This window comes from Triticum urartu, chromosome 4A, assembly GCF_056163025.1.
Source record: "Triticum urartu cultivar PI428250 chromosome 4A, HENAU_Tu73, whole genome shotgun sequence".
Lineage (NCBI taxonomy): Eukaryota > Viridiplantae > Streptophyta > Magnoliopsida > Poales > Poaceae > Triticum > Triticum urartu.
The window spans coordinates 396,560,467-396,571,230 of record NC_141876.1 but is presented as its reverse complement, the minus strand read 5'-3'; positions in this window follow the sequence as shown (position 1 = coordinate 396,571,230).

Here is a 10,764-nt window from a genome sequence, read left to right as displayed (position 1 = left end):
CGGACACCTTTAGGCGAATCTGGAACAAGCTGCAACAGGATCGCCTGGCACGATCAGAGCTCGCGTAGCAATTTGGCCCCCGTCCCAGTCCCAGTCAAGCGACGAAATCCGTCCCGCGCGTACATAACTACGCACTGAAAATACCATGGACATAGGCGGGGGCACAATAAGGACACGCCCCACAATGTGGCTTAACCGCCCTAGGGGTTGTATACCTTTGTCATTCCTTTTCTCTTTCAGGGCCTAACTCTCTGGAAGCCCTTTCTGGTAGTACGATTGCCGGACATATTCCGGAAGCAACAACCAAGGCGGCAAGAAGCTAAGATGAACACGGGAACCCCCAGGTGGTCTCTAATAATAATTGATATACCCGTTTTTCACTATCTATGTGCAGTTTGCCCTGGGATAGGATATTTCGAATTGTCCTACTTTCTTCTTATTACACTACTTGTACCAGTACGCTTCGATGTATTATTTAAATAACAATGCATATCATTAATCTATCATTGCATTATTTAAGCTTTTTTATTTTCTCTCTTATATGTCCATTTACGACAATCCACACACGTACGTTCGGGTATGGTCAGTACGCCAGGAGCTCTTGTTTACCCCATAATACGGTGCAAGAAGTCCAAACACTTTCGACAGTGCGGAACCTCGAACTTATAGCATTATATGCATCAGCTCCGAATCATGTCTTTGGTCAAATGTTGGGTTTTCCTAGCTCCCATGCTTTGGTACCTTACGTTCCGCTATATCGGCTAAGGTAGCGGTGGGAGAACTACTATGATTATGTCCCGGTTCTTCCGGACGAGCACCTCAGTAGAGAAAGCCGAAAACTGACTGTCATGATAAGGCGAGAGACTGGTCGCTGTTCGAGAGGTCTCAAGTCCTTAAAGACTTTTTCCGCTTCGGGCGAGGAGTCGGCCTTGTCCGGCTTAGGCGTGTATAGTGCCCCAAATTCGGCCCTCCAAATACTAGGGGCTTCGCCAAAATTTAAAATTATAGACTTCTATGGCTAAGTGAGAGTGATAAAGCATTATAGTCTGATTGCCTGGTTCGTTGCGCTGAACACCTCCCTTGAAGGACCCAAAATTGGGGTAAATAGTGCTCAATTTTATCCCGAAAACCCAAGTACTAGTTACATGGGGGCAGAAGCCGATGACTGGCCAACTCTCAGATTTTATAAACGGCCGCACAGAAGGTAATATTTTAAATTAAGAAAGCGTCGCATGGCGCAACTGAACTTGTTTCATATTACAGGATCACATGAGCATGTTCATTCAAAAATTACATCCTTGGCACACTCATCCGCCACTAGGCGGGAACCCTTCAGGACACTCTCATAATAATTCTCGGGGCAGCAATGCTCCTTGCCCTCTGGCGGCCCCTCCTTCACCAGCTTCACGGCGTCCAGCTTCGCCCAGTGCACCTTCGCCCGGGAAAAAGCCCTGCGTGCACCCTCAATGCAGCCGGACCGCTTTATGACTTCAAGCCAGGGGCAGGCTTCCACAAGCCGCCTCACCAGACCGAAGTAGCTGCCGGACAGGGGCTCGCCGGGCCACATCTGGACTATAAGGCCCCTCATGGCCTGTTCGGCCGCCTTGTGAAGCTCGACCAACTGCTTTAGCTGGTCGCTCAAAGGCACGGGGTGTTCGGTCCCAGTATACTGAGACCAGAACAACTTCTCCGTCGAGCTCCCCTCCTCAGCTCGGTAAAACTCCGTGGCATCCAGTACACTGCGGGGAAGATCTGCAAATGCTCCTGGAGAGCTCCGAACTCGGGTAACAAAAAGGAAAGTCTCCTTCACATGCTTGCTTTGCATAATGAATGCCTTACCCGCTGCTATCTTCCTCACCGCATCAATCTCCTAGAGGGACTTGTGTGCTTCAGCCTTGGCGCTCCGGACGCTTTCAAGCGCCTGCGCGAGCTCGAACTCTCGCGTCTTAGAGTCAAGCTCCAAGGACTCGTGCTTTTTGGCGAGAGCCTCGAGCTCTTGCTGCACCTCACCTACTCGGGCTTCTTGCTTCTCCCGTTCAATGCGCTCCTTGGCCGCTTTGTCTTTGGCCTCGGACAACGCCTTCCTCAGGGTCGCCACTTTGGTCGTGGCCCCTGGCAAACCCATGATGATCCTATTACTTTACACCCGAAGTTCTTTTTAAATATATAACAAAGGTATTGCTTACCTTTGTTCTCCTCGAGCTGCCTCTTGGTAAGGCCGAGCTCGGTCTCGGACCGCTCCAAGTCCTGCTTCAGTGCAGAGACCTCTGCAGTACGTGCGGTAGTGGCCAGCAGTGAAGCCTGCACATACACATAGATACATTCTGATTAGACTCCTGAGTCATCATTTGATCCTCTATTCGGCTTTTATTCTTGAACGTCGAATAGAGCATCAGGGGCTACTATCTATGCAGTAATATTTTCTTATATTTTGATTGCTTACCTCAAAGCCTGTTAGGAGGCTGGCGCAAGCTTCGGTCAGCTCGTTTTTGGTGGACTGAACCTTCTCGACCACCGCACTCATGATAGTGCGGTGCTCTTCGTTGATGTAAGCGCTGCGAAGCGCTTCCAGCAAGTTGTCCGGTGCCTCTGGATGGACAGAGGACACCGGCACGGATGGTTGGCCCCCCTTAACGGGGGACCGCTTGCCGGAGTCCGGAACCATCAAAGGTTCCGGCGCAGTATTCGGCTGGGGGGCGAACTCGGAGCCCATAGGAGCCTCGCTCCCTTGGTACTCAGGGTCCGGGAAGTCGCCTCGAGGCGCCCCCAGGACCACCTCCCCTTGGCTCGGTGCCTTTTGATACACCACCTCGGCGTTGTCCGTAGGGCGAGGGGTAGAAGCAGTCGAGAGAGAACCACTGTTCATATCCGACGAGTCCAAAGAGCTGCTCGACGAGGATACGTCGAGATGAGCTCGGGACGGACAGCATAATCATGTTCGGCATGAGGAGAGGCAATGCAATAAAACATACCATGAAGTACTATGGTGTCCGGACACTTATGACTTCGCCAGGAGCTTGACCCTGGGTAGCCACTCATCGCCGTCGGCGGCGGCAGTCGTGGCGCAGTCCGGAGGGAGGGTCCTTCCCTTCTTGGACCCTTCGGCCTCCCCGGATGGGTCGGCCTTCCTTTTCTTGTCTCCCCCAACTGGGGGGAACTTTTCTCCTCCTCCTCCTCATTTACGTGGGAGGAGTGCGCGTCGGAGTCATCGAACGATGAGTCCGATACAACCTTGCGCCGGAGACCCTTTCGGGTCCCCGCGGCCTTCTTCTTGGCCTTCTTTGCCAACACCTCGTAAGGTGCCGGAGTCAGCATCTTCGTTAGAAGAGCGTCTGCAGGATCTTCGGGCAGAGGGGCTGGGCAATCAAGTTGCTCCGCCGTCTTTATCCAGTCCTGTTAATGACATGGAAGCTTAGATCCTGCACATAACTAAACCAGGGAAAATAAATGCCCTGAGAGATATAAAAACCTACCGGATTGGCGCGGTGCTTTGCGCTGAGCCCGCGGTCCTCGGTGAGGGAGGGAAGAATCTCGGTGCTCTTGAACAGCACCCTCCAGACGTCCTCGTGTGTCATGTCATAGAGCTCTCGCGGCATCTGGTGCTTGGCCGAGTCGAACTCCCACAATTCAAATGCCCGTCGTTAACACGGAAGGATCCGGCGGAAGAGCATAACCTGGACCACGTTGACAAGCTTGATTTTCTTGTTCGTCATGTTCTGGATGCAGGTCTGGAGTCCGGTCAGCTCTACCGAAGAACCCCAGGACAGGCCCTTCTCTTTCCAGGAGGTGAGCCGCGTGGGGACTCCGGATCGAAATTTGGGGGCTGCCACCCAGTTGGAGTCGCGCGGCTCGGTGATGTAGAACCACCCCGATTGCCACCCCTTTATGGTCTCCACATAGGAGCCTTCGAGCCAGGTGACGTTAGGCATCTTGCCCACCATGGCGCCTCCGCACTCTGCCTGCTGGCTGACCACCACCTTTGGTCTGACATTGAAGGTCTTCAGCCACAGGCCGAAATGGGGCTTGATGTGGAGGAAGGCCTCGCACACGACGATAAACGCCGAGATGTTGAGGATGAAATTGGGGGCCAGATCATGAAAATCCAGCCCGTAGTAGAACATGAGCCCGCGGACGAACGGGTGGAGGGGAAATCCCAGTCCGCGGATGGGTAAGAAAAACTACCCTCTCATGGGGTTCGGGCGTAGGGATGATCTGCCCCGCATCTGGCAGCTAGTGCGTGATATCCGCGGCCGGATATACGGCTTCCCGTAACTTTTTGATGTTCTCCTCTGTGACGGAGGAGACCATCCACTTGCCTCCTACTCCGGACATGCTTGGAGTGGTTTGAGAAGAAGAACGCGAGCTTGGGCGCTAGAGCTCGAGTGTGCGGGAATGGGTAAGCAAGGAGGAAGAAGGTGTGGGTGAAAAGAGTAAATCCTTGTCCCTTTATAAGGGCGGAAGAGGCGATGTGTCTCCCCACTTGCCTGGTAAAACCGCTTATTCCCCGGGCGCCGTAATTGATGGCGCGGTTGGGTTACCCACGTCCGTATTGATGAGAATCCCATGATAAGGGGAACACGATCTCTGCTTTGACAAGACGTGTCAAGAAAACCGCCTCGCAATATGTGCGGTGCTGGTTGAGAAAAACGGTTCGAATAATGACCGGGCCGTGGAGTGATGTCATGTTGTCAAAACGTGTTAGTAGATTAGATTGGTGGAAATATTATTCTCTCTACGGTGGTATGTGGAACTTGTTTTGCAGGGTCGGACACTATCCTTGTGTTCAAACTCTTCCATGGAGTATTCGGAGGAGGAACCCACCTTGCAATGCCGAAGACAATACTGCGCGCCGGACTCATCGTCATTGAAGCCTGGTTTAGGGGCTACTGAGGGAGTCCTGGATTAGGGGGTCTCCGGACAGCCGGACTATATCCTTTGGCCGGACTGTTGGACTATGAAGATACAAGATTGAAGACTTCATCTCGTGTCCGGATGGGACTCTACTTGGCGTGGAAGGCAAGCTAGGCAATACGGATATGTATATCTCCTCCCTTGTAACCGACCTTGTGTAACCCTAGCCCCCTCCGGTGTCTTTATAAACCGGAGGGTTTTAGTCCGTAGGACAACATACAATCATACCATAGGCTAGCTTCTAGGGTTTAGCCTCTCTGATCTCGTGGTAGATCAACTCTTGTAATACTCATATCATCAAGAACAATCAAGCAGGACGTAGGGTATTACCTCCATCAAGAGGACCCGAACCTGGGTAAAAATCGTGTCCCTTGCCTCCTGTTACCATCCGCCTTAGACGCATAGTTCGGGACCCCCTACCCCAGATCCGCCGGTTTTGACACCGACAATGGACATCTTGAACTTTGAGGTCATGAGTGTGGCAAACTCCTCATTGAAAGCTTTGTTAGGAGAACTAATGATAATATCATCAACATATAGTTGGCATACAAACAACTCCCCTTTGACCTTCTTAGTAAAAAGAGTGGGGTCGATTTTCCCAATTTCAAACCCACGATCTTGCAACAACTCGGTTTCTCATACCACACACGTGGGGCTTGTTTAAGGCCATAAAGTGCCGAGTTGGTACACATGATTGGGAACTCGGGATCCTCAAACCTCGGGGGTTGTTTGACAGACACTAACTCATTAATAGGACCATTAAGAAAAGCACTCTTCACATCCATTTGTTGCAACTTGAAGTTATGATGAGAAGCATAAGCAATCAACAAACGAATAGATTCAAGGCGAGCAACGGGAGCAAAGGTTTCACCGTAGTCGATACCCTCGACTTGGGAGTAGCCTTGTGCTACCAAACGAGCATTGTTGCGAACGATCATCCCATGAGCATCTTGCTTGTTCTTGAATATCCACTTGGTTCCAATAACATTATGGTTCTCCTTTGGCCTTGGCACCAATCTCCACACCTTGTTGTGCTCAAAGTTGTTGAGTTCTTCATGCATGGCATTAAGCAAATCCGGATCCTCGAGCGCCTCATAGACCTTTTGGGGTTCAACACAAGAAACAAACGTGTGATGTTCACAATAGTTTGCTAATTGTCTACGAGTGCTTACCCCCTTCCTGAAGCTTCCAAGCACATTCTTCATGAGATGATCTTTGGTGGTGAGCTTGGACGCAATCTTGGCGGCACGACGCTCCAATTCCTCCTCAAGAGAGAGTTTAGGAGCGGTAACTTGATCATCTTGAGCGTCGTCTTGAGATTGTTCTTGATCTTGAGCTTGCTCTTAATCTTGAACTTTCTCGGTGGTGAGAACTTGACCTTGGGCATCACTTGGTGGTTCACCACAATCTTGAGGTTGATCTTGCCCTTGATCATGTTCATTTGGTTGAGGGCCTTCACTTTGTTCTTCGGAAGAGTGTGGGTCTTGGGTTGGTGGTGGTTCCACTTGAGTGGAACATTGTCCTTCTTCTTCGGCCACAAGGGGTCCCTCAATGGGTAGGATATGACCAACACCCATTCTTCTTATGGCTTGGGGAGGAATTTCATCACCTACATCACAAGTACCACTTTGCTCCACTTGGGGCCGTTATTCTCATCAAACTCTATGTTAAACGTCTCCTCAATGAGTCCCGTGGACTTGTTGAGGACATGGTAAGCATGAGAGTTTGTAGCATAACCCAACAAATATGCCCTCATGAGCTCTAGCGTCAAATTTAGACAAACGAACACCTTTCTTGAGAATGAAACACTTACAACCGAACACCCGGAAGTACTTGAGGTTGGGCTTGTTGCCGGTAAGTATCTCATATGGAGTCTTGTTCAAGCCTTTGCGGAGATAGAATCGATTGGATGCATGACAAGCGGTGTTGATGGCTTCGGCCCAAAATTTGTACGGAGACTTGAACTCCGCCATCATGGTCCTTGTCGTGTCCATCAACGTCCGGTTCTTCCTCTCCGCTACACCATTTTGTTGGGGGTGTAAGGTGTGGAATATTGATGCTTGATCCCCTCATCACTAAGAAACTCATCCAAGGTGTAGTTCTTGAACTCGGTGTCGTTGTCACTTCTTATTGTCAAGATCTTTGCATGGTGTTGACGTTGAGCTTCATTTGCAAAGTCGATGATGGTTTGTTGGGTTTCACTCTTCCTCTTGAAGAAGTATACCAAAGTGTATCTTGAATAATCATCCACAATCACCAAGCAATACTTTCTACCCCCAAGACTATCAAAGGATGGAGGCCCAAATAGATCCAAGTGAAGGAGCTCCAAGGGCCTCTTCGAGTAGATAATAGTCATGGGAGGGTGAGGCTTCTCATGTAGCTTTCCTTCAGTACAAGCACTGCAAGCACGATCTTTGGTAAAACTAACATTTGTTAGTCCACGGACATGGTCCCCCTTGAGAAGACTTTGCAAAGATATCATATTGATGTGGGCTAAACGGTGATGCCAAAGCCATCCCATGTTAACTTTAGCCATTAGGCATGTCGCGGTCTTAGTGGGTCGCTCCGAAAAGTTAATCACATAAAGACCGTTCTCGACATAGCCAACAAAGGCTACTTTAAGAGTCTTGCTCCACAAGAGGGCCACGGTATCAATATCAAAGAAAGTGGCAAAGTCCATGAGTGCAAGTTGACGAACAGAAAGTAAATTGTATGCAAGGGACTCAACAAGCATGACTTTCTCGATCGTGAGATCATGAGAAATGACAACCTTGCCAAGACCCAATACCTTATAAGATGAAGCATCATCCCATTCTACATTGATGGGCATAGATGAAACTTTGTGCACGTCCACCACCAAGTCCTTGCTTCCGGTCATATGATTTGTAGCTCCACTATCGAGCAACCATGATCCCCCACCAGAACCAAACACCTTGTTGGTGGCTTTGGCCATGAGGCACTTGGCGGTGATGTTCTCGTTGGGTGAATCAAAGAGGGACACCCGTGGAGTTGTTGCAATGGCAACGGAGGCCATGGCAGCCATCTCACCATCTTCATCATCCTCATCCTCATTGTACTCTTCTTGTGCCACCAACCCCTTGGGAGGAGTCTTCTTGGTGAAGTTGTTCTTGTTGGGGAAGGACTTTGCCTTGTATTTTTGGATAAGCTTGCCCCCATTGTCTTCCCTCTTCTCGTACGGGCAATCCACAACAAAGTGGCTCACATTGCCACAATTATAGCATGTCCTTACATGTTGCTTGCCCTTGGTGCCACTTGAGTTGTTCTTGTTGAAGTTGGGCCTTGAGTTCTTCTTACTCCAAAATTGTCATGAAGCGAGAGCCATGTGCTCATGATAGGCATATTTGGTATCTTCGGGGCAACACTCCTCTTCTTCCTCTTCACCCTCTTCTTCCACACTAGCCTTGGCCTTCAAAGCAAGGTTGGGCTTCTTTGCTCGTTGAGAACGCAACATCGCATTGTCGGTGGTCTTGTCCAAGATCCTCATTGCAACAAACTCATCCAACAAGGCGTGAAAGTCTGACCTTTGACAGATGACGGAGGACATGGCCTTATGGTACGGCATCATGGCCTTGAGAAACTTGCGCTTGATCCAATTGTCATCTGTATCCTTTCTCCCATGATCTCGAAGTGAGACCGCGAGAGTGGTTAATCTTCGGTAAAACTCTCGAGGTTCTTCATTTTCAATCATTGCAAACTCGTCGGCTTCATCTTTCACCACTTCAAAGTTTGAGCGTTGAATGCTTGCACTTCCCTTGTAAATGGAAACAACATGTTGTCATGCTTCCTTGGCCACGGTGAAGAGTCGGAGGTGCGCAATATCATCGGGTGGTGGAATTGCTTCTTGGAAAATGAAGAGAGCGGACTCGTTGAATTGATGATCCGCGGCTTCTCTAGGAGTGAAGTTGCTTGGGTCGTGCGGGTAGAAACCTTGCTTAATAATTCTCCAAAGATTAGTAGAACTATGATTTAAATGATGTTTAAAGTGATACACCCAAGAGGCAAAATACTCATTTTTCACAAGCTTAGGAGGAGGACCAACATGATCCATATGAGTGGAGGGAACCGGTCCTCCATAAGTAAGAGGAGGTTCAACATGGCCAAAGATGCCATTCCCACTTCTACCACTAGTCAAAGGAACTTGATCACTAGTAGCTTCCCCATTGTTGGAGTTAGCATCCGTCACCTTGTTAGTGGGATCGACCACTTCCAACGATGTCGTGGACAATTTAAGACCATCAAGAAAATTCTTAAGCATGCCTTTGACCTCGGTCATCATGGAGGTTTTCAATGTGTCCAAGGCCACATTGAACTCCTCGCGAGAGACCGAGGATCCCCCATCGGCCACAGACAAAGTGGGACTCGCACCGGGGTGCTCCTCCACCTCGTCTGTGGTGTCAACCATACTCTTCGAACGGCAAAGTCTTTAATAAAGAGATGAGTCTCTAATACCAATTGAAAGGATCGATATGGTTGACTAGAGGGGGGTGAATAGGAAACTAACAATTTTTAGCTTTCTCTACAAATTAAACTTAGCATCAAAATAGGTTGTCTAGATATGCAACTAGGTGAGCAACCTATATGATGCAACAACAACAAGAACACAAGCAAGCAAGGTTTACAACACAATGTAATTAAGCTTGCACAAGTAAAGGTAAGAGATAACCAAAAGTGGAGCCGGTGGAGACGAGGATGTGTTACCGAAGTTCCTTCCCTTTGAGAGGAAGTACGTCTTCGTTGGAGTGGTGTGGAGGCACAATGCACCCCAAGAAGCCACTAGGGCCACCGTATTCTCCTCACGCCCTCACACAATGCGAGATGTCGTGATTCCACTATTGGTGCCCTTGGAGGCGGCGACCGAACCTTTACAAACAAGGTTCGGGCTATCTCCACAACTTAATTGGAGGCTCCCAGCAACACCATGAAGCTTCACCACGATGGAATATGGCTCCGCAGTGACCTCAATCATCTAGGGTGCTCAAACACCCAAGAGTAACAAGATCCGCAAGGGATTAGTGGGGGGAATCAAATTTCTCTTGGTGGAAATGTAGATCGGGCCCTTCTCAACCAATCCCTAGAAAATCAATAAATTTGATTGGCTAGGGAGAGAGATCAGGTGAAAATGGAGCTTTGAGCAACAATGGAGTTTGGGGAGGGAAGAGGTGAATCTCATTGGAGAAGAAGACCTCCTTTTATAGGGGGGAACTTATCAAACCGTTACCCCCCTTTCAGCCCGCGCGGAGCGGTACTACTGCTCAGTGGAGTAGTACTACTGCTGGTGGCAGCGGTACTACCGCAACCCCCACCGGTACTACCACGGAGACTGAGAGCAGAGGCAACCGAGGGGGAACAGAAGAGGGAGAGAGGGCTGGGCGGCACTAGTAGTGGTGGTAGCAGCGGTAGCCGTGGTACTACCGCTCAAGAGCGGTACTACCGCTGCTACTGCCGCTACTACTGTCGCACAACCCGACACGAGAGAGACGCCCTCGAATCGAGGCGGTAGTGGTGCCAAACCAGGACGGTACTGCCGCCGATGCACCCGAGCGGTACTACCGCTGTTGGACAGCGGTACTGCCGCTTGAGGACCATAGGCGGCACTACCGCTAGGGCGGCGGTACTACCGCTAGCACCTCACAATTCCCACTTCTGTCGAAACGGTAAACTCCAAGGAGAGGAAAGGAGCTAGGGGTGCAAAAATAAAATGTACGTGTTGATTCCACCCTAGCCTTTCCAATGCGGAGCCCCTCTTGATAGTACGGTGTCTCCTACGACTCAAGTCCACCAAAACCGAAACGAAGGAGACTACACCGTCTTCACTTAAAGCTCCAAGAGGAA